Genomic DNA, 25,667 nt, shown 5'->3' with positions numbered 1-25,667 from the left:
CTGTCCAGCCAGCCACACAACACCTGCACAGCCATGGTGACCTGTGGCAACCCCCGCGTCCGTGGCCACTGATCATACATGTATCATGTTCTGACTTACGAGCAGAAAGGGAGGTCGAAGCCTCCTGCCACAGACCAGTGGAGGCCTGGGAGGCTGGATAGTTACTTGGGCCCTTGGGCGGGAATGGGTTGGTGGGAAGTTGGATCAGGTGAGCTCCGTGTGGTCCCTTGAAAAACTCCAAGTCCGTTTGGCTCTGAGCCCTAGAGGAGAGGGCATCTTTCTCACTTCCCTTTCTGAGGCTCGGGGAGCATCTGCCTTGTTTCCTTCCCTGGGGACACCCCGTGATGCTCGGCACTGAGCTCTGGGCATAAATGGTCCTCTCTGGTTGGAGGGGATGGGACCAAGCAGCAGGCTTTCCTCTCATTCCAGCGTCCTATCTGCTCTGGTGCATCATACGAAGGAGTGGGCCTCGGGCCTTCTGAAAACCGCTCTCCCAAAGCGGGATGGGGGCAGCGAGTTGTTGACCAGACCCACTGAGTATGATTAGCACAAGCCCGTAGGAAGTCTCTGTTCTACGCAGCCCGGCACTGGCTGCCCAGTGCAGTGACAGCCATGGTCCCAGACCCCGAGGGACTGACTGTGTGTGTGAGGAGGTAGGACTGCGCACAGGGAAACTGTCCAGACTCTCCAGGCAGCTGGTGCCCCGAGGGAGGGAGTGCCACAGAAAACCACAGGAGTGCCTGGGGAGGGAGCAAGCTGATGCTTGGGGCTCTCCTGAAGGCTTCCTGGAGAGGGTGGAGCTCAATCCAGCTCTAAAGGAAGGATTCCACTCACCCAATAGAGAGAAAGAGAAGGCCTTCCAGGAAGGGGACCTACATGAGCGAAAGCCCAGAGGCCTTCCGAGTTCTCGAGTTCTCGTGGAGTCACTGAGTAGGGGGGGTTAGGAGGGCAGGAAGGAGGACGTAGGATGGTGGAGGGGGTCAGAGGCTGGAGGAGGAGCGTCTTGGAATGCAGAGTCCTGTGGGCAGTGGAGACCACTGAAGGTGCTCCTGAGAGATGGGCAGCAGCATATGGAGGGCAGGGGCCCAGGATGATTTTTTGGCAGCCCTGTGTGGGACTGAGCGGTGGGATGCTGAGGGTGTTGTGGGGGGTGGGGTGGGGAAGAGGTTAGGCTGAGTGAGAGGCTGGGGCTTGGACTTCGTATCCCCAGTGGGAGTGGAAGGTAGGGAGGGGGTGGGAAGGAAGGACACGGGAAAAGAATAGACAGGATCTGACTATAGCTTGGATTCGGGGAGGGTGAATCAGGACGGTGGCTCCAAGGGAGGGTTTTTGGGCTACTGGCTAGAGGGGTCCTTAGTTTCTGGGGAGAAATGCTGAGCTTGTGCAGCACTGGAAGTAGGGCTGTGACTGTGGGGGGAGGCACAGGAGGCGGCTGGCTATGTGGCATGAAGCCCAGGAGAATGGGGTGGTGTGGGGTGCACTTAGGTGGAGATAGCTGCAAGAGCAGAAGGGACTGGGGGTGAAAAAGGGTCAGAGAGAGCAAAGCAGAGGGGCAGGTAGAGAACGGGGACATAGCTGCAGATGCAGGAGAGACAGTGGGAGTCTGAAGCCGAGGGGGAAGGGAGGGGGGACCAGGTCAGAAGCCTCAGTCTGGAGAGTGGGGCTCCAGCTGTCTGGTTGCCACAGAGGTCCCCTTTCTCCTTGCTGCCTTCCATTCTGCCTTCCTTCTGCTTCATGGCAATCGTCAGTTCCCTAAATGTCACAGTTGTTTACCTGGCCGTGCACCCCACCCCACTTCCCTGGGAGCCCCAAGAAGGCTGTACCTCTGTGTCCAGTGAAGGAAAGAACTTACCTGGCAGGTGGGCCAGGCCTTGAGATCTCAGTGATAGGCGTGGTGCTGGAGACGTCTGAGCGGCAGACTCTTGTCAGGAAGCCGGCAGTCCCTCTTGTCCAGAATGCTCTTTCTCTCCTGGGCTGCTCAGACAGCAGCTTTCCTTTCGTGGTACCTGGGTACTGGTCATGGTGGGGCGAGTCCGGTGACAAACTGGGTGTATCCACCTTATGGATTTTCCAGTTTCTGCTTCCTACTAGGGACCCAAGATGGAATCAAGGGGGAAGAGAGAAGGGAAGAGAGAAGGCTGGCAAGGCAGGTAGCCCATGGGGTAGGAGAGCCCTGAGGACCTAGGTGGCTCCATGGGGGAAGCAGGAGTGACTGGGGGATGGGGGGCGGGGGGGGGATGAACTTTTCAGAAGAAGAGAGGAGGAAGTGGGTTTGGGTCAGTTTTAAGTTTGAAGTCACTCGTGAGAGAAAGGGAGGCACTGGCAGGTTCATGTGTGTGGGGTGGAGAGCCCAAGCCCAGGAACTGCAGGTGATAGGGAGGGACAGGGGGAGTTCAGGCCAAAGGAAGACCTGAAGCTTCTGCTGAAGAAGTGGGGTTTGTGTAGTCAGCACCCCGGGGAGTCATGAACATAGGAGGGAGGATGCCTCAGTCAGCACGTGGTGACGGAGGAATTCCTTCTGTGAGACAGGCAGGTGGTCCACAGAAGGCCTGCTGGAAACTCAGGGGTTCTCCTGGGTAGTGGCCCAGGAGATGAGCAGCCAGGACCCTGAGCTGGCAGGGATGGCAAGGATGAGGGTGTATGGGAGCATAGGGGAGCCAGAGCAATGTCCAGGTGCCTGGGGGTGCTGGGTGGGGGACCGATTAGGGAGTGGGAGTGGGACGATGTGAATGGGAAGAGTGGGCTCCAGATGTTCTCTAACCCTGGGACAGAGGTTGGGGGTGGGGAGAGCAAGGGGGAGGGGAGGAGGGGGAAGTGCTTTCTAGACCTGAGGGGATGAGTTTTCACAGAACTAGTGTTGTCTAGGTCATTTCCTGCTGAGGCCACACACAGGAGGAACTGGACTGTCTCCTCATATCACCCCTATTCTAGTTTGCTGGCCTTTCATTCTGGCCAGGTCGAGGGAAGAGAAAGCTCCCCTCCTCCACTCTGGGAGAATTGTTAGTTTTGCTGACAAGTACTCTATGCTTCCTCTTTTCTGATTTCAGAAAAGAGAACACTTTTCCTTCAAGGAAAGGGGAACCAGTTCTCGAAGCTGTCAAAACAGTGGCCTCTGAGGTTTGCCAAAGTGCTTGTCCTGGCATTTGAGAGGGGCTGACAGGTCCCTGTCGTCACATTCAGCAAGAACATCTTCCTTTGTCTTAGCCAGTTCTAGGCCATTGGTTCTCAGCTGTGGTTGGACAACAGTATTCCCGTTGGAGCTTGGAAAAAATCTTACTGCCCAGGTAGCCCCTGAGATCAATGGAATACAAATCGTGGGGGAAGACAGCGATTTGCTTCAGCAGATTCCTGGGTGCAGCCAGGCTTGGGGACCTCAGTCCAAGGGTGCGGTTCCTGTAAATGTCTCTTTGTTTATAGCTGGAAAACCTGGTCCAGCTGATATCATAGTGTTTAAAATGGGACAAACTCAGTTGGGCTTCGGGGACAGGTGGGTAGGGCAATGAAATACTCGGGAATTAGAGTGCCTCCCCCCTCCTCCCTGCCAACAGCTGTTTGTACCTCACACAGTCCCCCTAGTCTGTTCCCAAGGGTCAGTAAAATCCACCTGCACCTGCCTCCTTACTTCTGCTTCCTATCTTTGTATAGACCCAGATTATCATTGCATGTGTCTTAGTCAGCCAGAGCTGCTGTAACACAATACCACAGGCTAGGTGCCTTAAACAGTGGACATTTCTCACAGTTCTGAAGGCTAGGAAGTGTGAGATCAGGGTGCCAGCATGTTTGGGTTCTGGTGAGAGCCCCCTTCCTGATTTGCAGATGGTTGCCCTCTTACTATATCCTCACGTGGCAGAGAGAGGAAGCACTGGTGTCTCTTCTTCTCCTTATAAGGGCACTACTTCCGTCATGGGGGCTCCAGCATCATAATTTCATCTAAACCTAATTATCTGTCAAAGGCCCCACCTCTAATACCATCATATTGGGGATTAGGGCTTCAACATATGAATTTATGGGGGGGCACAAACATTCAGTCCATGTCAACGTGATTATCCTGTTCTACCAGAAAGCTTTCTCATCCTTACAAAGGAGTTATTAACACCAGTTCATTTCCTGACTTCCAGGGCTGAGAGATCTACTTGGGAAATGCTGGATATAATTCCTGCCTCATATCTGGAAACAACGTATTGTAGCCATTATTGTTACTATTGTTCAGAAATGTTGTACTTTTGTTGTTCAGTTCTAAATTGTTGTATTTTCCATTATGATTTCATTCCTTAGTAGTTCTTTTACCTGGGACCCATGGGCTATTATTTCTTTTAATTATTGCATGCCTGAAAAAATTTTTTTCTTCTCACTCTTGAATGAATAATAGTTTAGCTGGGTACAGAATCCTATATTGATTGGCAACTTTCAGCACTTTGTATGACTTCCTCCCATGTTTTCTGGCAACTGTTGCTGCTGATGTTGCTACCATCAGATTTGCTTTCCTTTGTAGATTGTCTTATTTTCTCAAATATGACTTTTTCCTTTATCCTTACATGTTTTGCAGTTTCGCTTATGATGTTTGGGCCCCTAGATACATTATGACATATGAAGGTAAGGTATGAAGGCAAGAGTGCCTGTATATCCATATCTAGAGTTCTTAGTGAATTCTAACTTTAATCCTGGACAACTTCAGGTGTTATCTCTGTGGACATCAGTTCTCTCTTATTCCTTCTATTCTTTTCTTCTGGAATTGCTATTAGCTGTATGTTGGTGCTATGTCTCTTTACTGCTTTAGTGTGTGTGCGTGTATCTATATCTATATATGTATGTGTATATATCTATACATATATTTGCTTTTTTATACTTTTATTCTCTCTTTGTGCTGCATTATGGGTGATTTCATCGGTACTGCCTCCTAATTAATTAATCTCTTCCATTATGATTTCACAGTGTTCATCCAATGTCTGTATTTTTCATTTCAGTTGGTTCTTTTTTATAAGTTGCTTTTTAAAATTTTGCCTTTGTGTTGTTTCATAAGTTATGTTTTTATATATAGCTGTTAATCATTCCTTTATATCTTTGAGGAGTCTTAACGTTTCTTCATAGCACTTGTTACTACTTGACATATAATTTTTAGTAATTGTCTGTCACTTCCATTAGAATGTAAGTTCCGTGAAGGCAGTGACGGTGTTTTCATTTTTGTTTTGTTTTGTTTGTTTGTTTCAATTTCTTAATTCAAATTCTAGTTAATTAACATATAGTGTAATATTACTTTCAGGAGTAGGATTTAGTGATTCATCACTTGCATATAACACCTGGTGGTCATCACAACAAGTGCCCTCCTTAATGCCCATCATCCATTTAACACATTCCTCCACCCACCTCCTCTCCAGCTACCCTTAGTTCTCTATAGTTAGTCTGTTTTATGGTTTGCCTCGCTCTACCCCCCACCCATGTTCATCTGTTTCATTTCTTAAATACCACATATGAGTGGAATCATATGGTATTTGTCTTTCTCTGACCGACTTATTTTGCTTAGCATAATACTCTCTAGCTCCATCCACATCAAATGTCAAGATTTCATTTTTTTATGGCTGAGTAATATTCCATTGTGTGTGTTTGTATCACATCTTTTTTTTTTAAAGATTTATTTATTTAAGAGAGAATGGGGGGGGGAGAGGGGCAGAGGTAGAGAATCTCAAGCAGACTCCCTGCTAAGCATGGGGATTAATCCCACAACCCTGAGATCGTGACCTGAGCTGAAATCAAAAGTCCAACACCCAACCAGCTGAGCCACCCCTGTACCACATCTTCTTTATCCATCATCAGTTGATGGATATTTGGGCTTCCCATAATTTGGCTATTATTGATAATGCTGCTATAAACATGGGGGTGCATGTGCCCCTCAAATCTATATTTTTGTATCCTTTGGGTAAACTCCTAGTAGTACAACTGCTGAGTCATATGGTAGTTCTATTTTTAACTTTTTGAGGAACCTCCATACTGTTTACCAGAGTGGTTGCACTAGTCTGCATTCTCACCGGCAGTGTAAGAGGGTTCCCCTTTCTCAGCATCCTCACCAACATCTATTGTTTCTTGTGTGTGTTGTTAATTTTAGCCATTCTGACAAATGTGAGGTAATATCTCACTATAGTTTCTTTTTTTTTTTTTAAAGATTTTATTTATTTATTCGACAGAGATAGAGACAGCCAGCGAGAGAGGGAACAAGCAGGGGGAGTGGGAGAGGAAGAAGCAGGCTCATAGCAGAGGAGCCTGATGTGGGGCTCGATCCCACAATGCCGGGATCACGCCCTGAGCCGAAGGCAGACGCTTAACCGCTGTTCCACCCAGGCGCCCCTCATTATAGTTTCAATTTGTATTTCTTTGATGATGAGTGATGTTAAGCATCTTCCTGTGTCTGTTAGTCATCCGGATGTCTTCTTTGGAAAAGTGTCTATTCATGTCTTCTGCCCTTTTCTTTACTGTATTGTTTGTTTTTTGGGTGTTGAGTTTGCTATGTTATTTATTGATTTTGGATATTAACCCTTTATCAGATATGTCACTTGTAAATATCTTTTCCCATTCCAAAGGTTGCCTTTTATTTTTTACTTTTATTTTAAAAAATATTTTATTTATTTATTTATTTTAGAGGAAGGGAGCAGAGGGGGAAGGAGAAGGAGGGGAAAAGAATCTTGAGCAGACTCTGCGTTGAGCACAGGGTCTGATGCAGGGCCCAATCCCACGGCCCTGAGATCATGGCCTGAGCCAAAACCAAGAGTCAGACGCTTAACCGACTGAGCCACCCAGGTTGCCTTTTAGTTTTATTGATTGTTTCCTTTGCTGTGTAGAAGGTTTTAATCTTGATGAAGTCCCAATAGTTCATTTTTGCTTTTGTTTCCCTTGCTTCTGGAGACATATCTAGTAAGAAGTTGCTATGACCAATGTCAAAGAGCTTGCTGCCTGTGTTCTCCTCTAGGATTTTGATGATTTCCTATCTCACATTTAGGTCTTTCATGCATTTTTAATTTATTTTTGTGTATGGTTTAAGAAAGTGGTCCAGTTTCACTGCTCTGCATCTTACTGCCCAGTTTTCCCAACACCATTTGTTGAGACTGTCTTTTTTCCATCGGGTATTTTTTTCCTGCTTTGTTAAAGACTAATTGACCATATAGATGTGGGTCCATTTCTAGATTTTTTATTCTGTTCAATTGATCTATGTGTCTGTTTTTGTGACAGTACCATACTGGCTTGATGATTACAGCTTTATAATATAGCTTAAAGTCTGGAATTGTGAGGCCTTCAGCTTTGCTTTTCTTTTTCAAGATTGCTTAGGCTATGTGGGATCTTTGTGGTTCCATATGAATTTTAGGATTGTTTGTTCTAGCTCTGAAAAATGTTGATGGTATTTTGATAGAGATTACATTGAATGTGTAGATTGCTTTGGGTAATGTAGACATTTTAACAATATTTGTTCTTCCAATCCATGAGCATGGAAAAAGGTTTTTCCATTTCTTTGTGTCATCTTCCATTTCTTTCATAAGTGTTCTACAGTTTTCAGAGTTTTGATCTTTTATGTCTTTGGTTATATTTACTCCTGGATATTTTATGGTTTTGGGTGCAATTGTAAATGGGATCGATTCCTTGATTACTCTTTCTGCTGCTTCATTATTGGTGTATAGAAATGCAATAGGTTTCTGTATGTTGATTTTGCATCCTGTGACTTCATTGAATTCGAGTTTTAGCAATTTTTTTGGTGGAGTCTTTCAGGGTTTCTACATAGAGTATGATGTCATCTGCTAATAGTGGAAGTTTGACTTCTTCCTAGTCAATTTGGATGCCTTTTATTTCTTTATGTTGTCTGATTGCTGCAACTAGGACTTCCAGTACTATGTTAAATAACAATGATGAGAGTGGACGTTCCAGTCTTTTCCGGCCTGTAGAGGAAAACTCTCCATTTCTCCCCGTTGAGGATATTATTAGCTGTGGGTCTTTCATATATGGATTTTATGATGTTGAGGTATGTTCTCTCTATCCCCACTTTGTTGAGGGGTTTTATCAAGAATGGATGCTATACTTCGTCAAATGCTTTTCCTGTGTCTATTGAGAAGATTATATGGTTCTTATCCTTTCTTTTATTAATGTGGTAGATCATGTTGATTGATTTGTGAATATTGAATCACCCTTGCAGCCCAGGAATAAATCCCATTTGATTGTGGTGTATGATTCTTTTAATGTACTGTTGGATTCAATTTGCTAGTATTTTATTAAGAATTTTTGCATTCATTTTTATCAGGGATATTGGCCTGTAATTTTCCTCTTTAGTGGAGTCTTTGTCTGGTTTTGGGATCAAGGTAATGCTGGCCTCATAAAATGAGTTTAGAAGTTATCCTTCCATTTCTAAGTTTTGGAACAGTTTGAGAAGAATAGGTATTAACTCTTCTTTAATTGATAGAATTCCCCTGGGAAGCCATCTGGCCCAGGACTTTTGTTTGTTGGGAGATTTTTGATTACTGATTCAATTCCTTTGCTGGCTTTTAGTCTGTTCACATTTTCTATTTCTTTCTGTTTCAGTTTTGGTAGTTTATATGTTTCTAGGAATTTATCAATTTCTTCCAGATTATCCAATTTTTTGGTATACAGTTTTTCATAATATTCTTTTATAATTGTTTGTATTTCTGTGGTGTTGGTTGTGATCTCGCCTCTCTCATTCATGATTTATTTATTTGGGTCCTCTCTTTTTTCTTTTCGAAAAGCCTGGTTAGGGATTTATCAATTTTAATTTTTTCGGAGAACCAATTCCTAGTTTCCTTGATCTATTCTACTGTTTTTGTTGTTGTTGTTTGTTTCTATATCATTGATTTCTGCTCTAAACTTTATTATTTCCCTTCTTCTGCTGGCTTTTTCTAGCTCCTTTAGGTATAAGGTTAGGTTGTATATTTGAGACTTTTCTTGCTTCTTGAGGTAGGCCCGTATTGGTGTATACTTCCCTCTTATGACTGAGTTTGCTGCATCCCAAAGGTTTTGGATCACTGTGTTGTTATTTTTATTTGTTTTGATGAATTTTTAAATTTCTTCTTTAATTTCCTGGTTAATTCATTCATTCTTTAGTAGGATGTTCTTTAACTTCTATGTATTTGTGGTCTTCCAAATTTTTTGTTGTGGTTGATTTCAAGTTTCAGAGTGTTGTGGTCAGAAAATATATATGGTATGATCTTAATCTTTTTGTACTTGCTGAGGCCTGATTTGTGACCCAGTATTTGATCTATTCTGGAGAATGTTCCATGTGCACTCAAAAAGAACATGTATTCTGCTGCTCTAGGATGAAATGCTCTGAATATATCTGTTAAGTCCCTCTGGTCCAGTGTGTCATTCAAATCCCTTGTTTCCTTGTTGATTTTCTGCTTAGATGATCTGTCCATTGCTGTAAGTGGGGTTTTAAAATCCCCTATTATTATTGTATTATTATCAATGAATTTCTTTATATTTGTTATTAATTGTTTTATATATTTCGGTGCTCCAAAGCTGGGTGCATAATATTTGTCATTGTTAGACCTTCTTGTTGGATAGACCTCTTTATTATGATAGAGTGCCCTTCTTCATCTCTTGTTGCAGTCTTTGGTTTAAAATTTAGTTTGTCTGATACAAGTATGGCTACTCTGGCTTTCTTTTGATGGCCATTAGCATGATAAATGGTTCTCTATCCCCTCACTTTCAATCTGCAGGTGCCTTTAGGTCTAAAATGAATCTCTTGAGGTGCCCGGGTGGCTCAGTCAGTTAAGTTTCTGCCTTCCACTCAGGTCATGATCCCAGGGTCCTGGAATTGAGCCCATCAGGCTCCCTGCTCAGTGGAGAGCCTGCTTCTCCCTCTCCCTCTGCCTGCCACTCCCCTGCTTGTGCACTCTCTCTCTGTGTCAAATGAATAAATAAAATCTTAATAAATAAAATAGTCTCTTGTAGGCAGTATAATGATGGGTCTTTTTTTCTTTTTTTTAAATATTTTATTTATTTATTTGACAGAGAGAGACAGCCAGCGAGAGAGGGAACACAAGCAGGGGGAGTGGGAGAGGAAGAAGCAGGCTCTTAGCGGAGAAGCCTGATGTGGGGCTCGATCCCAGAACGCTGGGATCATGCCCTGAACTGAAGGTAGATGCTTAACGACTGCATCACCCAGGCACCCTGGGTCTTTTTTTTTTTTTTTTAATCCATTCTCATACCCTATGTCTTTATTGGAGCATTTAGTCCATTTATATTCAGAGTGATTATTGATAGGTATGAATTTAGTTCCGTTGTATTGCCTGTTAAGTTGCTGTTTCTGGAGATTCCCTTTTCCTTTCTACTCTTTGTCGCTTTTGGTCTTTCTTTCCCACTCAGAGAGTCCCCTTTAATATTTCTTGCAGGGATGGTTTAGTGCTCATGAACTCCTTTAGTTTTTGTTTGTCTGGGAAGCTCTATCTCTCTCTCTATTCTGAGTGATAGCCTTGCTGGATGAAATATTCTTGACTGCATATTTTTCCCATTCAGTAGGTTGAAGATATCATGCCACTTTCTTCCGGCTTGCCAAGTTTCTGTGGAAAGATGTGCTGTTAATCATATTTGTCTTCCCTGGTAGGTTAGGGATTTCTTTTTAATATTTATGTATGTATGTATGTATGTATATATAGCATGAGTGGGGGGGGGCCGGGCAATGGGAGGGGGAGAGAGAATCTTAAGGAGACTCCATGCACATGCTGTGCTCCCTGCTCTGTATGGAGCCTAATGGGGGGCTCGATCTCATGACCCTGAGTACATGACTTGAGCTGAAATCAAGAGTTGGATGCTTACCAACTGAGCCACCCAGATGCCCCATGGGATTTCTTTTCCCTTGCTGCTTTTAGGATTTTTTCCTTATTTCTGTATTTTGCAAATTTACTATGATATGTCTTAGTGTTGGCCTGCTTTTGTTGATTTTGATAGGAGTTTTGTGTGCCTCCTGGATTTGGATGTCTGTTTCCTTCCATATATTAGGAAAGTTTTCAGCTATAATTTCCTCAAATAAACCTTCTTCCCCTTTCCTCCTTCTCTTCTTGTTTTCTTTATTATTATATTCCCAGCACTTAAAACAGTACCTGGGAAATTGTAGTTGCTTAAAATATTTGCTGAATAAGTAATGAAATCTTATTTTAAAAATCAATACTGGATTGTCCTACTATTTCACTTCATTTAAATTGAATTCACTTCCTGCCATTATAATTTTTTAATTGCAAGGTTTGGTTGCCTGTCTTAGTCTTTCTCTTGGGGGGGTTATTATTAGTAATTTTGATCTCTCCCATGCTCATGCCCCCAAACTAGTGGTTTTACAGTTGGTTCCTCTTAGCCTCCACAGCCCACAGCTTAGAACCAGATTTTCTACTGTCAGCTCAGGTATCTATGCTGTCGTAATTTGGAAATGCTCCTGATCTTGTCATTGGGCCAGGGAACCAGGTCCTCTTCATGTGGGGCTGAGAAGTTTGGTGTAAGTCTCAGCTCTGGAAACAGTTATGTATTTCATGCCCCTGGTTGTTGGGTGTGGGAGCCCCACACTGTCCCTGGTTTGGGGACACTGCCTCATGTGGTATTCTCTAAAAGCTCCTCTCCACCTCTGCCTGCTTCTTGCCCGGGAGCCTCACATTCCCCCAGCATCATCCAGCTTAAAGTGTAGTGTCTCTGTTGTTCTGATCCTCAGAGATGTTCATCTTTTTAGGCAAGGCTTTGGGTTTAAATTTTTAAATTTTTGTATTTCATCTGTTATTGTTAAGTGTTTGGAGCACAGGGGGCCTCAAAGCATGAATTTATAATACCATTGTGCTCGCAAGTCTTATATCACTGCTCTCTTTGACTTCCCATTAAACCTATAATAGTACCAGGCCTGCAGGCTTTACTTTTCAAAGTAAGGATGCTGAGGTTGGGGGGTGCATTAAAGCTCATCTTGCTCCACCTCATTTCACAGAGGAAGCAACCAAGTGCAGTGACTTGCTTTTGGCCACTCACTTGGTTAGTAGCAGAGCCAGGAAGGTAAACCTGATTCTACACCCTGGGTCTTTGAACATCCTCCTCTGAATATGATTTCTCTCTTACAGAATGGCTCTCCTGCTTTGCTGTTTTGTCTGAGCCTTGCTTATAGTTTAAGGGCCCTACAGTCCTCCGTGGTTTCTCCTTTTTCTCAAGACATGACACTTAAGAGGGTGGGAAAGAGGATCAGCTCTAATAATTACTGAGTACCTGCCTCGTAATGGTTCTGCCTGTGAGGTCTACTCAGTTAATGGGTGGGGGAAAGCTCACATTTTTATATACGCTGCTTCCCTCTAGTGGCCACAATGTGAATCACACGTATAGTTGGGAACTGCAAGTAAAATGCCCCAGCACCAGTCTGTCTTGAACACATTAATGTTCTCATAGTCATAACTCCCCTGCTCTGCATGGAAACATAAATCTAAGTCCTATATACTTGATATTCCAATGCCAAATATATTATATATATATATATATATATATATATACATACACACACACACATATAATCAGAAGCTGTTATTGATCTCCATGGCATATAACACCCTTCAACTGATATGGACCATCTAGGCAGCACTGTCCAAGAGAAATATAATGCGAGGCACACAGTAATTTGAAATTTTCTAGTAGCCTCAGGGCACCTGGGTGGCTCAGCTAGTTAAGAAGTCGGACTCTTGATTTCAGCTCAGGTCATGATCTTGGGGTCTTGAGATGGAGGCTTGCCTCGGCTCCCTGGGGAGTCTGCTTCTCTCCCTCTGCCTCTTCCCCAGCTTACATACTCTCTCTCTAAAATAAATAAACAAATCTTGAAACATTTTTAGTAGCCTCATTTTTAATAAAGTAAGAAACGTGTTACATTCATTTTAATGATACATTAATATAGCCAAAATATTATCATTTCAATAAGTAATCAATATAAAATTACTAAGACATATTATTACATTTTTTTGTACTATGTTTTTGAAATCTGGTGTGAATTTTACAATTATGTCACATCTCAGTTCAGACCAGCCACGTCACAGGTGCCCAAGAGTCACACACGACTATCAGCCCCTGAATCGGACGGCAAAGGTCTAGGGTGTGGTTTCTAAACTTTGTCTTTCCCTGTTTTTGCACTGATGTTTGTAGGTTCCCAAGTAACATTTCCACCGATCTGCCACAAAATGAGAAAAATACGAACCATAACCATGTTTTTTAATATATGCAGTGAATGTAAGGTTATTGCCTCTCTTGTTTGAGGGAACGCTTGGAGGTCGTCCTACTGACTTTGTCAGTGTTAATAAATTCATTCTTCTATGAAATGATGGTCACAGCAGATGACAGATTATTGATCAAGTGTTCTTATTTTGCAAATACAACATTTGCAATCCCCTCCGGGGCCCTACGCTTTTTGTGCTCATTTTACTGATGATGTGTGATGCATGAAATCCTGGGAGCCAGCATGCGAGCTGGTTTTTCCTCTGGCTTGGACAATCAATGGTCACAAATGGACACACGCCTGTGTGGGGAGGCTATGGGCAGTGCTCGGCATAGCATCTCTACACATTTCTGTCTGCCTCACAAAAGAATAAGGAAATGCAAGTGAGCGAGCATGATATGAACACAGGGGGAACCTTGAATTTACTCTGAAAACCACAACCCAAAGAGTAAATCATTAGCAAAAGCCAGTTCTCAGCAATAATTAGTAACAAATGACTACTCAACCGAGCCTACAGGCTTTGTTGCCGCGTACCTGGAAGATGGCATTGCAGTTTCTCGTGGCTGGTTTTTAATGCAGAGCCATGGAAGCTGATGAAGTCCTAAAGAGAAGCCACTGTCCTGTGGACAAGGTCTTTAATGTCCTCCCAAGCTCTATATCAGGCAGTATCTGAAGCGGCCTGGGTAGGTTTGTCTCACTGTGTATGGCTAGGATTCCAATGGAGGCAACCAGGGCTTTCCCCTCTGTATGCAATGGGGTCTGCTCTCTTTAGCCCCTCTTCTCTGATTGATGTCCCTGTTTGGCTCACCTGTCTACCCTGCATATCCTGACAGGTCACAGCCCTATCCCAGGCTTTGAGGCTGATCTTCAAGGTGTCCTTAAAATATGCCTTCTGGCCACCCTGCTTATAAACGCAAGCCTTTAGCTCTCTAACTTAGCTGTTGCTAGGGTGCTCATTAGCAGTTCTGTTTCTTTTTCATATATAACCTTTATGCTCGGGTTGTAAAACGGGAAAAAATGCTAGCAAATTGAAATTTCGTAAATCAAAAAATTTTGATTGCTCTGGGAGCTCACTATTTAAGAAATCCTATGGCAAATTCTTTTGTAAATGGAGCCATCAGCCTTTTATCTGTTTTAAAAATTCAAGTTTTAATATATTATCTTGCCTGAGGGGGGTGATTGCGCTTATATTATTAAAAAGATGCCCAGAAAAGATCGAACCTTTGGTGCTCCCCCTCCGTATTTAAATAGTGGTATGTAATCACAATTACCCAGCTTGCCAGCAAGCAATTACACTTAGTATTAATGAAAGGACCCTAGTCAAAAACTGTGCCCAAGGGAAGCTTCCGCCTACACGTCAGGGTTAATGGCCCAGCCATTGTTTTAATGGATTTTCAATGAGGTGTGAAGATGACAGGCCAATAAGGGTGAAGCTTTAGGACGAAGCTAGACAAGCTCAATTAGCGACTTGCCATTAGTATCCTGACCTTTCTGCTTCTATTTCTCTGCAACCCTGAGTGTTTATTTATTAATTTATGTTTACCACAATTCATAGAACCTTGGTTAACTCAGAGCAAAGGTGCCCCATCTTGGCTGCTTTCGTGGGAAGGACATTAATAAAGGCCCCCCACCCAGGGACTCTAAGGAACCACCCAGTTCTGCTCTCCACCTCTCTTTCCAGGCTCTCTGGCCCACTTGATGCCCAGCCCACCCCCCCAGTCTTGTCTTCTGGAGTCGGAGCCCCCTGCCTGGGAGGTGTAGACCTAGTGGTTACAAACTCAGCCTCAGTGAGATCACCTGGGTTTGTTTCCCCACAATTCACTCTGTCCTTACGTAAGATTGGGGCCTAGCGCTGTGAGGGCGCCAGCGTGCTGGTCTTCTCTCATTTTGAATCCACGTCTCTGATTTTGGGCCAGAATTCTGAGTTAGAGCCTGGCCGAGGCCTACCTTGACTTCATTCTAGCACTTCTGGGGACTCAAATTTTGCTCCCTGAACTCCCTCTCTCAGAAATGCTGCATAAACTCCTTTTTTCTTGTTTTGAAAATTTGTCTCTTAACCTAGGGGTTGGTAAACTACGGCCTGTGAGCCATGTCTGGCCTACTGCCTGTTTTTGTAAGTTTTTTTTTTTTTTTAAAGATCTTATTTATTTATTTATTTATTTATTTGACACAGAGAGAGAGAGAAAGAAAGAGAGAGAGAGCAAGCAGGGGGAGCAGCAGAGGGAGAGGAGAAAGCAGGCTTCCCGCTGAGCAGGGAGCCCGATGCAGGACTCAATCCCAGGACCCTGAGATCATGACCTGAGCCGAAGGCAGATGCTTAACCGGCGGAGCCACCCAGGCACCTTTTTTGTAAGTAAAGTGTTTTGGAACACAACTATGCTCATTTATTTATACACTGTTTATGGCTGCTTTCTTGCTACAACAGCAGCTGAGTAGTTGTGACAGAGGAATTACTGTCCTCTAGTCTAAAAATTCACTATCAGGCCCTTTACTGAAAAAGCTTACTGTTCCTTGTCTGTATGGGTTGAATTAAGTCCTCTAAAAAAGAGATGTTGAAGTCCCCAGTACCTCAGAATGGGGTCATATTTGGAAATAGGGGCTTCCCAGAGGTAACCAAGTTAAAATGAGGTCATTAGGGTGAGCCCTATTTCAATATGACTGTTGTCCTTATAAAAAGGGAAGTTGGGGGGCGCCTGGGTGGCTCAGTCGTTAAGCGTCTGCCTTCAGCTCAGGGCGTGATCCCGGAGTTCTGGGATCGAGCCCCACATCGGGCTCTTCTGCTGGGAGCCTGCTTCTTCCTCTCCCACTCCCCCTGCTTGTGTTCCCTCTCTTGCTGGCTGTCTCTCTCTGTCAGATAAATGAATAAAATCTTTAAAAAAAAAAAAGGGGAAGTTGGGACACAGAATATGTTAATTATATTTTCTTATTTTTTGCATTTTTGAGGCTCAGACACGGGAACTTCAGTGACGGGGTGAGAACGCCCTCCCAGGATTAACCAATTCCTAGAGATAGCAAATGACTTGCATGGGCGTGCCTTTTGTATGCAGACTAACCATCCAGAGCCCATATTCCAAACTGCCTCCTCCATCTGGCTCTTACACTGCAGGAGGTAATATTCCTAGTCACCTGGGGTCCAAGTACTAGACCACTAGGGACCCTCCCCACAGCCCAGAGCTCGCTGAGATTAGTCGAACATATCTAACCCTAAACCTACTCAGCCTGCCTATCTTGCCTTCCTCCTTCCTTCCCGGACTCTTGGCCACACTTTCTCCTTACTCTGTCTGCCCCCTGACCATCCCTGGGTGGCCTTGCATGGTATATGCGTGCCCCCTCCCCCCCGGGAACTAGGAGTAACCAACCGTATTTGCAATCATCCCCTGATCTGTTGGTCTCACAGAATAAAACCCAAAAGCCCAGGTGCATTTTAAAACACAGACACACACGGAGGGAAAATAACGTGAAGACATAGGGAAGCGCCATGTGAGCGTGGAAGATTGGGGTGTTGTATCTCTAAGCCAAAGAGCACCCAGGGCCACCAGACGCCACAAGAAAGGCATGGAGCCGTTCCTTCCCTAGCACCTGCAGGGGGAGCAGGACCCTGCAGACGCCTTGATTTTAGTCTTCCAGACTCTGGAATGTGAGACCATAAATCTCCGTTGTTTTAAGCCGCTCAGTGTGTGGTACTTTGTCATGGTAGCCCAGGCAACTAATATACCACCTAACACATTATTTTGTTTACTTTCTTCCTCATTGTTCGTTTACATAAAACATCTGGGTGGTGTCTTATCATCCTTGCAGGATGACCCTCACCCACATTACCACATCTGGTATCGCGAGGTAGTCGGGCCAGCGGGCAGCTCGTGTCACCCAGGACTGAGGCTCAGAGACTCCGGGGAACCGCCCGAGAGCACCCCCCGGCGGCAGCTGGGGAGAGCGCTGGTGTTTCCTGAGGGCTCCTTGTGAGCTTGTCCCCACACGATTTCAGGAGCCACCCCCACAATGAACCTGAGGACGAGGAGCTGAGCAATTCTAACCATCAGGTAGCTGTGAACGTACAAAGGCCTTCTTACCCCACTTTCCCTTGTCTTTAGGTGGCTTTTTTTTTTTTTTTTAAGATTTTTTATTTAGTTATTAGAGCACAAGTAGCAGGAGGGACAGAGGGAGAAGCTGGCTCCCCGCTGAGCAGGGAGACCCCCACCCAGGGCTGGATCCCGGCATCCTGAGATCATGACCTGAGCCTAGGGCAGATGCTCAGCCCACTGAGCCCCCCAGGTGCCCCCTCGACATGGCCTCTGAAGGCACGAGGAGGTGGGACACCTACGGAAGCAGCCGGCACTGCCTGGACCCTTCAGGGAAGTTCTTTCTTCAAAGAGCAGCGCTCAGCTTACCAGTGTGCGGTAAAGCAAGGTAAGAGAGCTCTCATGGCCCCTTCTGCTGGCCGGATGGGGTGTGGTGGGGGTCTGAGGAGGGGTCTGCGGCTATCCCCGTGTGTAATGTGTGATGAAAGCTGGAGCTGCTTCTGGTCAAGGCTTGATCTGGATGTGAGGATTCCCTGACCTCTGACCCCAGGAGCCCAGCCATCTCCCGAGATTCCTTTTTTTTTTAATTTCATTAAAAAATATTTTGCTAGTGAAATATCACAATTTCATTATTCAGTGCTGCACATTGGGCTTTGACTCATATTGTTTCCTTTGAGTTAGTCTGCAAAGGGTGGCGGTTCACTGGGGAAACTGCGCAAAACACGGAACGTGTCACGAATTTGAGTGTCATCCTTGGGTAGGAGCCGTGCTAACTTTCTCTGTATGGGTCCAGTTTCAGGGTATGGGCTGCCGAAGTGAGTACTAATTTAATTTTATTTCATTTTTTTCGTCATGATCAGTGGACTCTTTAATCCCAATCCCCTATTTCCCCCATCCCCCCACCCCACCACCTCTGGTCTGGTAATCATCAGTTTGTTCTCTACAGTTAAGAGTCTGTTTCTTGGTTTGTCTCTCTTTCTCTCTCTTTTTTCCTTTCCTTGTTTATTTTGTTTCTTAAATTCTACATGAGTGAAATCATATGGTATTTGTCTTTCTCTGACTGACTTATTTTGCTCAACATTATACCCTCTAGCTCCGTCCATGTTGTTGCAAATGGCAAGATTTCATTCTTTTTTATGGCCGAATAATATTCCTGAGTGTGTGTGTGTGTGTGTGTGTGTGTGTGTGTGTGACATCTTTATCCATTCATCTATCAATGGACTCTTGGGCTGCTTCCATAGTTTGGTTATTGTAAATAATGCTGCAATAAACATAGGGGTGCATGTATCCTTTTGAATTAGTGTTTTTGCATTTTTTTTAGGTAAAAACCCAGTAATGCAATTCCTGGATCATAGGGTAGATCTATTTTTAATTTTGGGGGGAAACTCCATCCTGTTTTCCGTAGTGGCTGCACCGGTTTACACTTCCACCAACAGTGCATGAAGATTCTTTTGTCTCCACATCCTCACCAACACTTGTTGTTTCTTGTGTTTTTGATTTTAACCATTCTGACAGGTGAGAGGGGATATCACATTGTAGTTTTGATTTGGATTTTCCTGATGATGAGTGATGCTGAACATCTTTTCATATGTCTGTTGGCCATCTGGATGTCTTTGGAGAAATGACTATTCATGTCTTCTGCCCATTTTTAAATTGGATTGTTTTTTGGGTGTTGAGTTTTATCAGTTTTTTGTATCCTTTGGATGCTAACCCTTTATCGGATATATCATTTACAAATATCTTCTCCCATTCAGTAGGTTGACTTTTAGTTTTGTTGTTTCCTTTGCTGTGCAGAAGCTTTTTATCTTGATGAAGTCCCAATAGTTTATTTTTGCTTTTATTTTCCTTGACTCAGGAGACATATCTAGAAAAATGTTGCTACAGCTGATGTTAGAGAGATTACTGCCTTTGCTCTCTTCAAGGATTTTTATGGTTTCAGGTCTCACATTTAGGTGTTTAATTCATTTTAAGTTTATTTTTGTGTATGATGTAAGAAAATGACCCAGTTTCATTCTTTTGCAGGTAGCTTTCCAGTTTTCCCAACAGCATTTGTTGAAGAGACTTTTTCCCATTGTATATTCATTCCTCATTTGTCAAAGATTAGTTGACCATATAATTGTGGGTTTATTTCTGGGTTTTCTGTTCTATTCTATTGATCTGTGCATCTATTTTTATGCCAGTACCATACTGTTTTAATTACTATTCCTTTGTAATATAACTTGGATTCTAGACTTGTGATACCTCCAGTTTTGTTTTTCTTTTTCAAGATTGCTTTGGCTCTTTGAGGTCTTTTGTGGTTCCATACAAATTTTAGGATTGTTCCAGTTCTGTGAAAAATGCTGTTGGTATTTTGATAGGGATTGCATTAAATGTGCAGATTGCTTTGTGTAGCATGGACATTTTAACAATATTTGTTCTTCCAATCCATGAGCATGGAATGTTTTTCCACTTCTTTGTGTCATCTTCAATTTCTTTCATCAGTGTTTTATAGTTTTCAGAGTACACGTCTTTTACCTCTTTCATTAGTTTATTCCTAGATATTTTATTGGTTTTGGTGCACTTATAAGTGGGATTGTTTTCTTAATTTCACTTTCTGCTGCTTCATTATTAGTGTATAGGAATGTAACAGATTTCTGTACATTGGTTTTGTATCCTGTGACTTTACTGAATTCATTTATTAGTTCTCGTAGTTTTTCGGTGGTGTCTTTAGGGTTTCCTGTGTATAGTACCACGTCATCTGCAAATAATGAGAGTCTTACTCCTTCCTTACCAGTTCGGATGCCTTTTATTTTTATTTTTTAAAGACTTTGCATATTTATTTGCCAGAGAGAGGGAAAGAGCGTGCAAGCACTCACACAGCAGGGAGAGCAGCAGAGGGAGAAGGAGAAGCAGGCTCCTCACTGAGCAAGAAGCCCAGATGTGGGACTCCATCCCAGGACCCTGGGATCATAACCTGAGCTGAAGGCAGATGCTTAACCGCCTAAGCCACCCAGGCATCCTTGGATGCCTTTCATTTTATGTTGTCTGATTGCTGTGTCTAGGACTTCCAGGACTATGTTGAATAAAAGTGGTGAGAGTGGATGTCCTTGTCTTGTTCCTGAACTTAGGGGAAAAGTTCTATTTTTCCCCACTGAGTATAATGTTGGCTGTGGGTTTTTCATATATGGCCTTTATTACATTGAGGCATGTTCCCTCTAGACCTGCTTTGCAGAGTTTTTTTTTTGAAATCATGAATGGATGTTGTACTTTGTCAAATGCTGTTTCTGCATCTATTGATATTATATATTTTTAAAATCATTTCTCTTATTGATGTGACATATCATGTTGATTGTTTTGTGAATATTAAACCATCCTTGAATCCTGGGAATAAATCCCACTTGATCATGGTATATGACTTTTAAAAATATATTGTTGGATTCGGTTTGCTAATATTTTGTTGAGGATTTTTGCCTTTATATTCATGAGAGATATTGGCCTGTAGTTCCCTCTCTCTCTCCCTTTTTTTTTTTCTTTTTTTTGTGGTGTCTTTATTTGTTTTTGGTATCAGGGTGGTACCTGCCTCAGAATGAATTTGGCAGTTTTCCTTCCTCGTGTATTTTTTGGGATAGTTTGAGAAGAATGGGTGTTAACTCTTCTTTAAATGTTTGATGGAATTTGCCTGTGAAGCCATCTGGTCCTGGATTTTTGTTTGTTGGGAGCTTTTTGGTTACTGATTCAGTTTCATTGCTGGTGATTAGTCTGTTCAAATTTTCTATTTCTTTCTGCTTTAGTTGTGGTAGGCTATATGTTTCTAGGAATCAATGCATTTCTTCTAAGTTGTTCAATTTGTTGGCATATAGGTTTTCATAATATTCTGTTATAATTTTTTGTATTTGTGCAGTGGTGGTGGTGGTGGTTATCTCTTTCATTAGTAGTTTTATGTATTTGGGTCCTCTCTCACTCTCTATTTTTTTTTTTTATGAGTCCTATAGAGGTTCATCAATTTTGTTGATTTTTTTCAAAGAGCCAGCTCCTGGTTTCATTCAACTGTTCTATTGTTTTTTTAGTTTCTCATTTATTTCTGCTCTAATCTTTATTGTTTACTTCCTTCTCCTGGTTTTGGGTTTTGTTGATTGTTCTTTTTCTAGTTCTTTTAGGTGTAAGGTGAGGTGGTTCACTTGAGATTTTTCTTGCTTCTTGAGGTAGGCTTGTATCACCCCCTCTGCATTTTATATTGCCCCTCTGCTTTCATTTCCCTTCCCCCTTTTGTTCACCTGCCATTGCCTCTCACCTTCCGCTCTTGGCCTGGGATGTGAGCAGCCTTCCTGACAGTCCTGGGAAGAGCTGGCTGCTCCCCCTGCTCTGCCCCAGCCCCGGGTACACAGAGAGTTCTGTGAGCACATATCACACTGCCTTGTAATGACCTGTTTACAGGTTTACCTCCCTTACTAGACAGTGAGCCCAAGGGAGGGGATCCTGTTTTTACATTTACATTAATATCCTGTTTTACATGTAAATGTCTCTTCCCTTTCATAGCAGAACCTGGTTATGACCAGGTACTCCAATCCTTGGTGAATAAATGATTCAACCAGTTAACCAAACTAGAATTCCTCTTAAGTTCGCTAGTCTTTGCTAATGGCATCCCTCTCTCTAAACCAACTGTGACTCTCCAATAGCCACAAAATTGTCACTGGTGTTAAAAGTTAGGAGATTCTTGCACCCATGATCTCTGTTTCTTCCTTGTTCAGTTGTTACAAAGATTCTTCCACATCAAGGATATCTTATACAGTTATGCCAAGACTCTGGGGACCACAAATAGGGATAGACATTCCAGTAGGGCTATCATCACCACTTTCATAGATGAGAACATCGAGTGTCAGGGGTCAGGCCTCACAGCCAGCTAGGGATGCTGATGGCATCGGGGCTGGCCCTTCTAGCTCTGTAGTTCTTGTCACCACGTAGGGCTGAGATGGAGTGGGGTCCGTGCCCTTGGCCTCCTTTTCCAGTAAATATTGTTCAGAATATGACTCAGTGTGTCATTCCTCTATGTGGACATGGGTGTATGTGCACGAGGGAGAGAAATAGCAGGGGCTCAGTGCACCCTCTCTCCTCAGTGCTGAGGTGGGGGAGGATAGAGAATAAGAGGAAGAAAAGTCAGAGCCTGTCCTGGGCGAGAGAAGAAGCAGGAGGTGAAAGAATAGAAGGGAAAGTACAAAAGAGACCCTGGTGGGGTGCCTGGGTGGCTCAGTTATTACGCGTCTGCCTTCGGCTCAGGGCTTGATCCCAGGGTCCTGGGATCGAGCCCCTCATTGGGCTCCCTGCCTCGCTGGGAGCCTGCTTCTTCCTCTCCCACTCCCCCTGCTTGTGTTCCCTCTCTCTCTAGCTGTCTTTCTCTCTGTCAAATAAATAAATAAAGTCTTTAAAAAAAAAAGAGAGACCCTGGGATACCCACCTGTGCCCCTGCATCCCCCTCTTGCCTCCACACTCTCCCTAAAACAAGCTGAAGAAGGTGCTGCCGTCCTGGCTGTGGGGATGGTGGCTCCAGCGCTGCCCGGCCTGGTTCTGCCTGAGCAGGAAGAAGCAGGTGTGAGCCTGGGGCTTGCTGCTGCTCTGGGGCTGTGAGAAAGCCTGGGGTGAGGGGATGCCATTTGGCCAGGAGTCCCTGAAGCTGGGTTTTGGGGAGAGGCTGATGGAGCCCCACCTCAGGCAGCCTCCACTACAGGCAGGGCTGCGGATGGATGTCATGATAAGGGCTGAGGAGCTGGCCTGCCCTTCCTGCCTGTGGTAGGCTGAATAACGGCCCAATACATCCACATCTGAATGGCCGGAACCTGGGAATGCTGCCACACATGGCTAAGGAGACTTTGCGGATGTGATTTAGTTAAGCATCTTGAGATGGGGAGATTGCTCTGGGTTATCCAGGTGGGCCCCTGTCATCACAGAGGTCCCCTAAGTAGCTACCAGGATCTCCAAGCACATGGTGGGGCAGAAGCAGTTTCCTTCATCTGATGTAAATTTGTTGAACACCTCATCCGTGCCAGAGGCTGCTCTGGGGGCCTGGGATACAGCAGTGAAACACCAAAGTGCTGCCCTCATGGGGTTCATAGTCTAGTGGAGGAAGAACGACAGAGGACAAGTATATGTGTATCAGAGATTGGTAAGTGCTGTGGAAGAAAATTAGCCAGCTGAGGGCAAAGAAAGTACGGGGTGGAGTGGGGCTAGGGTGGTCAGGGAAGGCCTGATAACATGCCATTTGAGACACAATGATCTCTGAAGGAAGTAGAACATTCCAGACAGGAGGAATAGCAGGACAAAGGCTTGGGGGCAAGATGCTTGCAGGACACTTTCCAGTGGGAGCAAGGAGCCCAGTGTGGCTTCCAGCAAGGAGCCCAGTGTGGCTGGCATGGAGTGGGTGGTGGGGCAGTGAGAGGAGGTAAGTGTGTGTGGAGGCAGAGGGTGGATAGTGTGCGGCCTCATGGACTTCAGGCCACCTGCCAAGGGTGCCCTTGGGGGGTTTTGAGCAGAGGAATGCACCTGTACCCACTGAAGTGTTAGCCCTCAGCTAAATCAGGAGAACGATGAAGAAACCAGACTTCATGGTTCCATCCTTGGCCCTCTTACCCCACTTCTCCTCATCAGTGGAACCACCCATCTAGGCACGGTGTATGCATGGTCCTCTCCCCTCTTCTTCTGCATGGTAGTCCCCCGTCCCCTCTCCCCATACATTATCAGTCATTTACACTTTAGTGAAATTAAGGATATGTATCCCACACCTTCCCCAAGGTTATGCGTTGAGTTGTGGCACCCGAAAGGTATGTTGAAGGCCTAATTTCTGGTACCTCAGGATGTGACCTTTTCTGAAAACAAAGTCATTGCAGATATAATTCAGTTCAGATAAGGTCACACTGGCATCGGGAGGGCTCTTAATGCAACATGACTGGTGTCCTTAGAAAAAGATGATGTGGAGATACTGGGGAAGACTCTGGGGTGACGCAGCTGTGGGCCAAGGAACACCAAGGATTGCTCCACAGGTAGGAAGAGGCAAGGGAAGAGCCTCCCCTGGAGCCGTCACAGGGAGCAGGGCCCTGCCGACACCTTGATTTCAGACCTCTAGCTCCAGAACTGTGAGAGGATAAACTCCTGTTGCTTTAAGCCCCCCAGGTTGTGGCACTTTGTTTTGGTGGCCTGAGGAAGCTAATGCCAGGGATGTTATCTTTTTTAGAGTCTTCTGATTGTGAAATGGAAGATTTTATCCTACCTAAAGAAACGTCTGGCCTGTTATTATCCTACTCATCATTCTTTACCTGAAGGTAATGATGCTCTGCTGTGGGAGGCGTCCTGGACCTGCATGAGAATTCAGACGGGCCCCTTTCTCTCGATGGCCTGGCTATGCTTACCTCTGGGGAGTGGGGCAGCTGGGGGAGAGCCTGGCTGGACCCCTGCCCCACTGCTGGGTGGGGTTTGGCCCTGGACGCTGAGTGTGGGTTTGGGAAGAGGAAGATGCAGGGGTCTCAGTCCTGAGCTGTGGCAGAGACGGCAGATGAAGGGGAGCCTAAAGCTCGAGGACATTAGATGCCCAAGCCTTGCCCTTTATTAATTATTGAGCCTTTCCCTGTGCAGGTCTGTTCACAGGCCAGGGACATGGAATAATGAAAACAGAGTCCCCTTTTCATTTTCTGGGTTTTTTAAAAGATTTTATTATTTAAAAATTTTTTTGTTAACATATAGTTTTATATTGGTTTCAGGAGTAGAATTTGTTGATTCATCACTTGCATAGAGCACCCACTGCGCATCACAGCAAGTGCCCTCCTTAATGCCCATCACCCATCTAGCCCATCCCCCCACCTCCCTCCATCATCCCTCAGTTTATTCTCTATCGTTAAGAGTCTCTTATGGTTTTCTTCCCTCGTTCTTTTTTCCTTTCCCATCTGTTCATCTGTTTTGTTTCCTAAATTACACCTGTGAGTGAAATACCAGTATTTGTCTTTTTCTGACTTATTTTGTTTAGCATAATATACTCTAGCTCCATCCATGTTGTTGCAAATGGCAAGATTTCATTCTTTTTGATGGCTGCAATATTCCATTATATATTTATACCATATCTTCTTTATCCATTCATCAGTTGATGGACATTTGGGCTCTTTCCATAGTTTGGCTATTGTTGATAATGCTGCTATAAACATTGGGGTCCATGTACCCCTTTAAATCTGTATTTTTGTATCCTTTGGATAAATACCTAGTAGTGCAATTGCTGGTTCATAGGGTAGTTCTATTTTTGACTTTTTGAGTAACCTCCATACTGTTTCCAGAGTGGCTGCACCAGCTTGCATTCCCACCAGCAGTGTAAGAGGTTCCCCTTTCTCTGCAATCTCACCAACATCTGTTGTTTCTTGGGTTGTTAATTTTAGCCGTTCTGACAGGTGTGAGGTGATATCTCATTGTACTTTTGATTTGTATTTCCA

At 44.2% G+C, this 25,667-nt stretch overlaps 1 long non-coding RNA gene and 1 other non-coding gene across 2 annotated transcripts; one reads left to right on the top strand and one right to left on the bottom strand.

Annotated features, from left to right (window-relative positions):
• The first annotated feature begins 3,163 nt into the window (after positions 1-3,163).
• LOC117803431 lies at positions 3,164-24,509 on the top strand. Its single transcript, XR_004627290.1, has 3 exons — positions 3,164-3,284; positions 4,547-4,593; positions 24,428-24,509. It is a non-coding gene; the product is annotated as an uncharacterized LOC117803431 (long non-coding RNA).
• Positions 17,943-18,049, bottom strand: LOC117803580. Its single transcript, XR_004627528.1, has one exon. It is a non-coding gene; the product is annotated as a U6 spliceosomal RNA (small nuclear RNA).
• Positions 24,510-25,667: the final 1,158 nt, after the last annotated feature.

This window comes from Ailuropoda melanoleuca, chromosome 8, assembly GCF_002007445.2.
Source record: "Ailuropoda melanoleuca isolate Jingjing chromosome 8, ASM200744v2, whole genome shotgun sequence".
NCBI lineage: Eukaryota > Metazoa > Chordata > Mammalia > Carnivora > Ursidae > Ailuropoda > Ailuropoda melanoleuca.
Note: the sequence above shows the minus strand (reverse complement) of the source record. Positions and strands in the feature narration are given on the sequence as shown.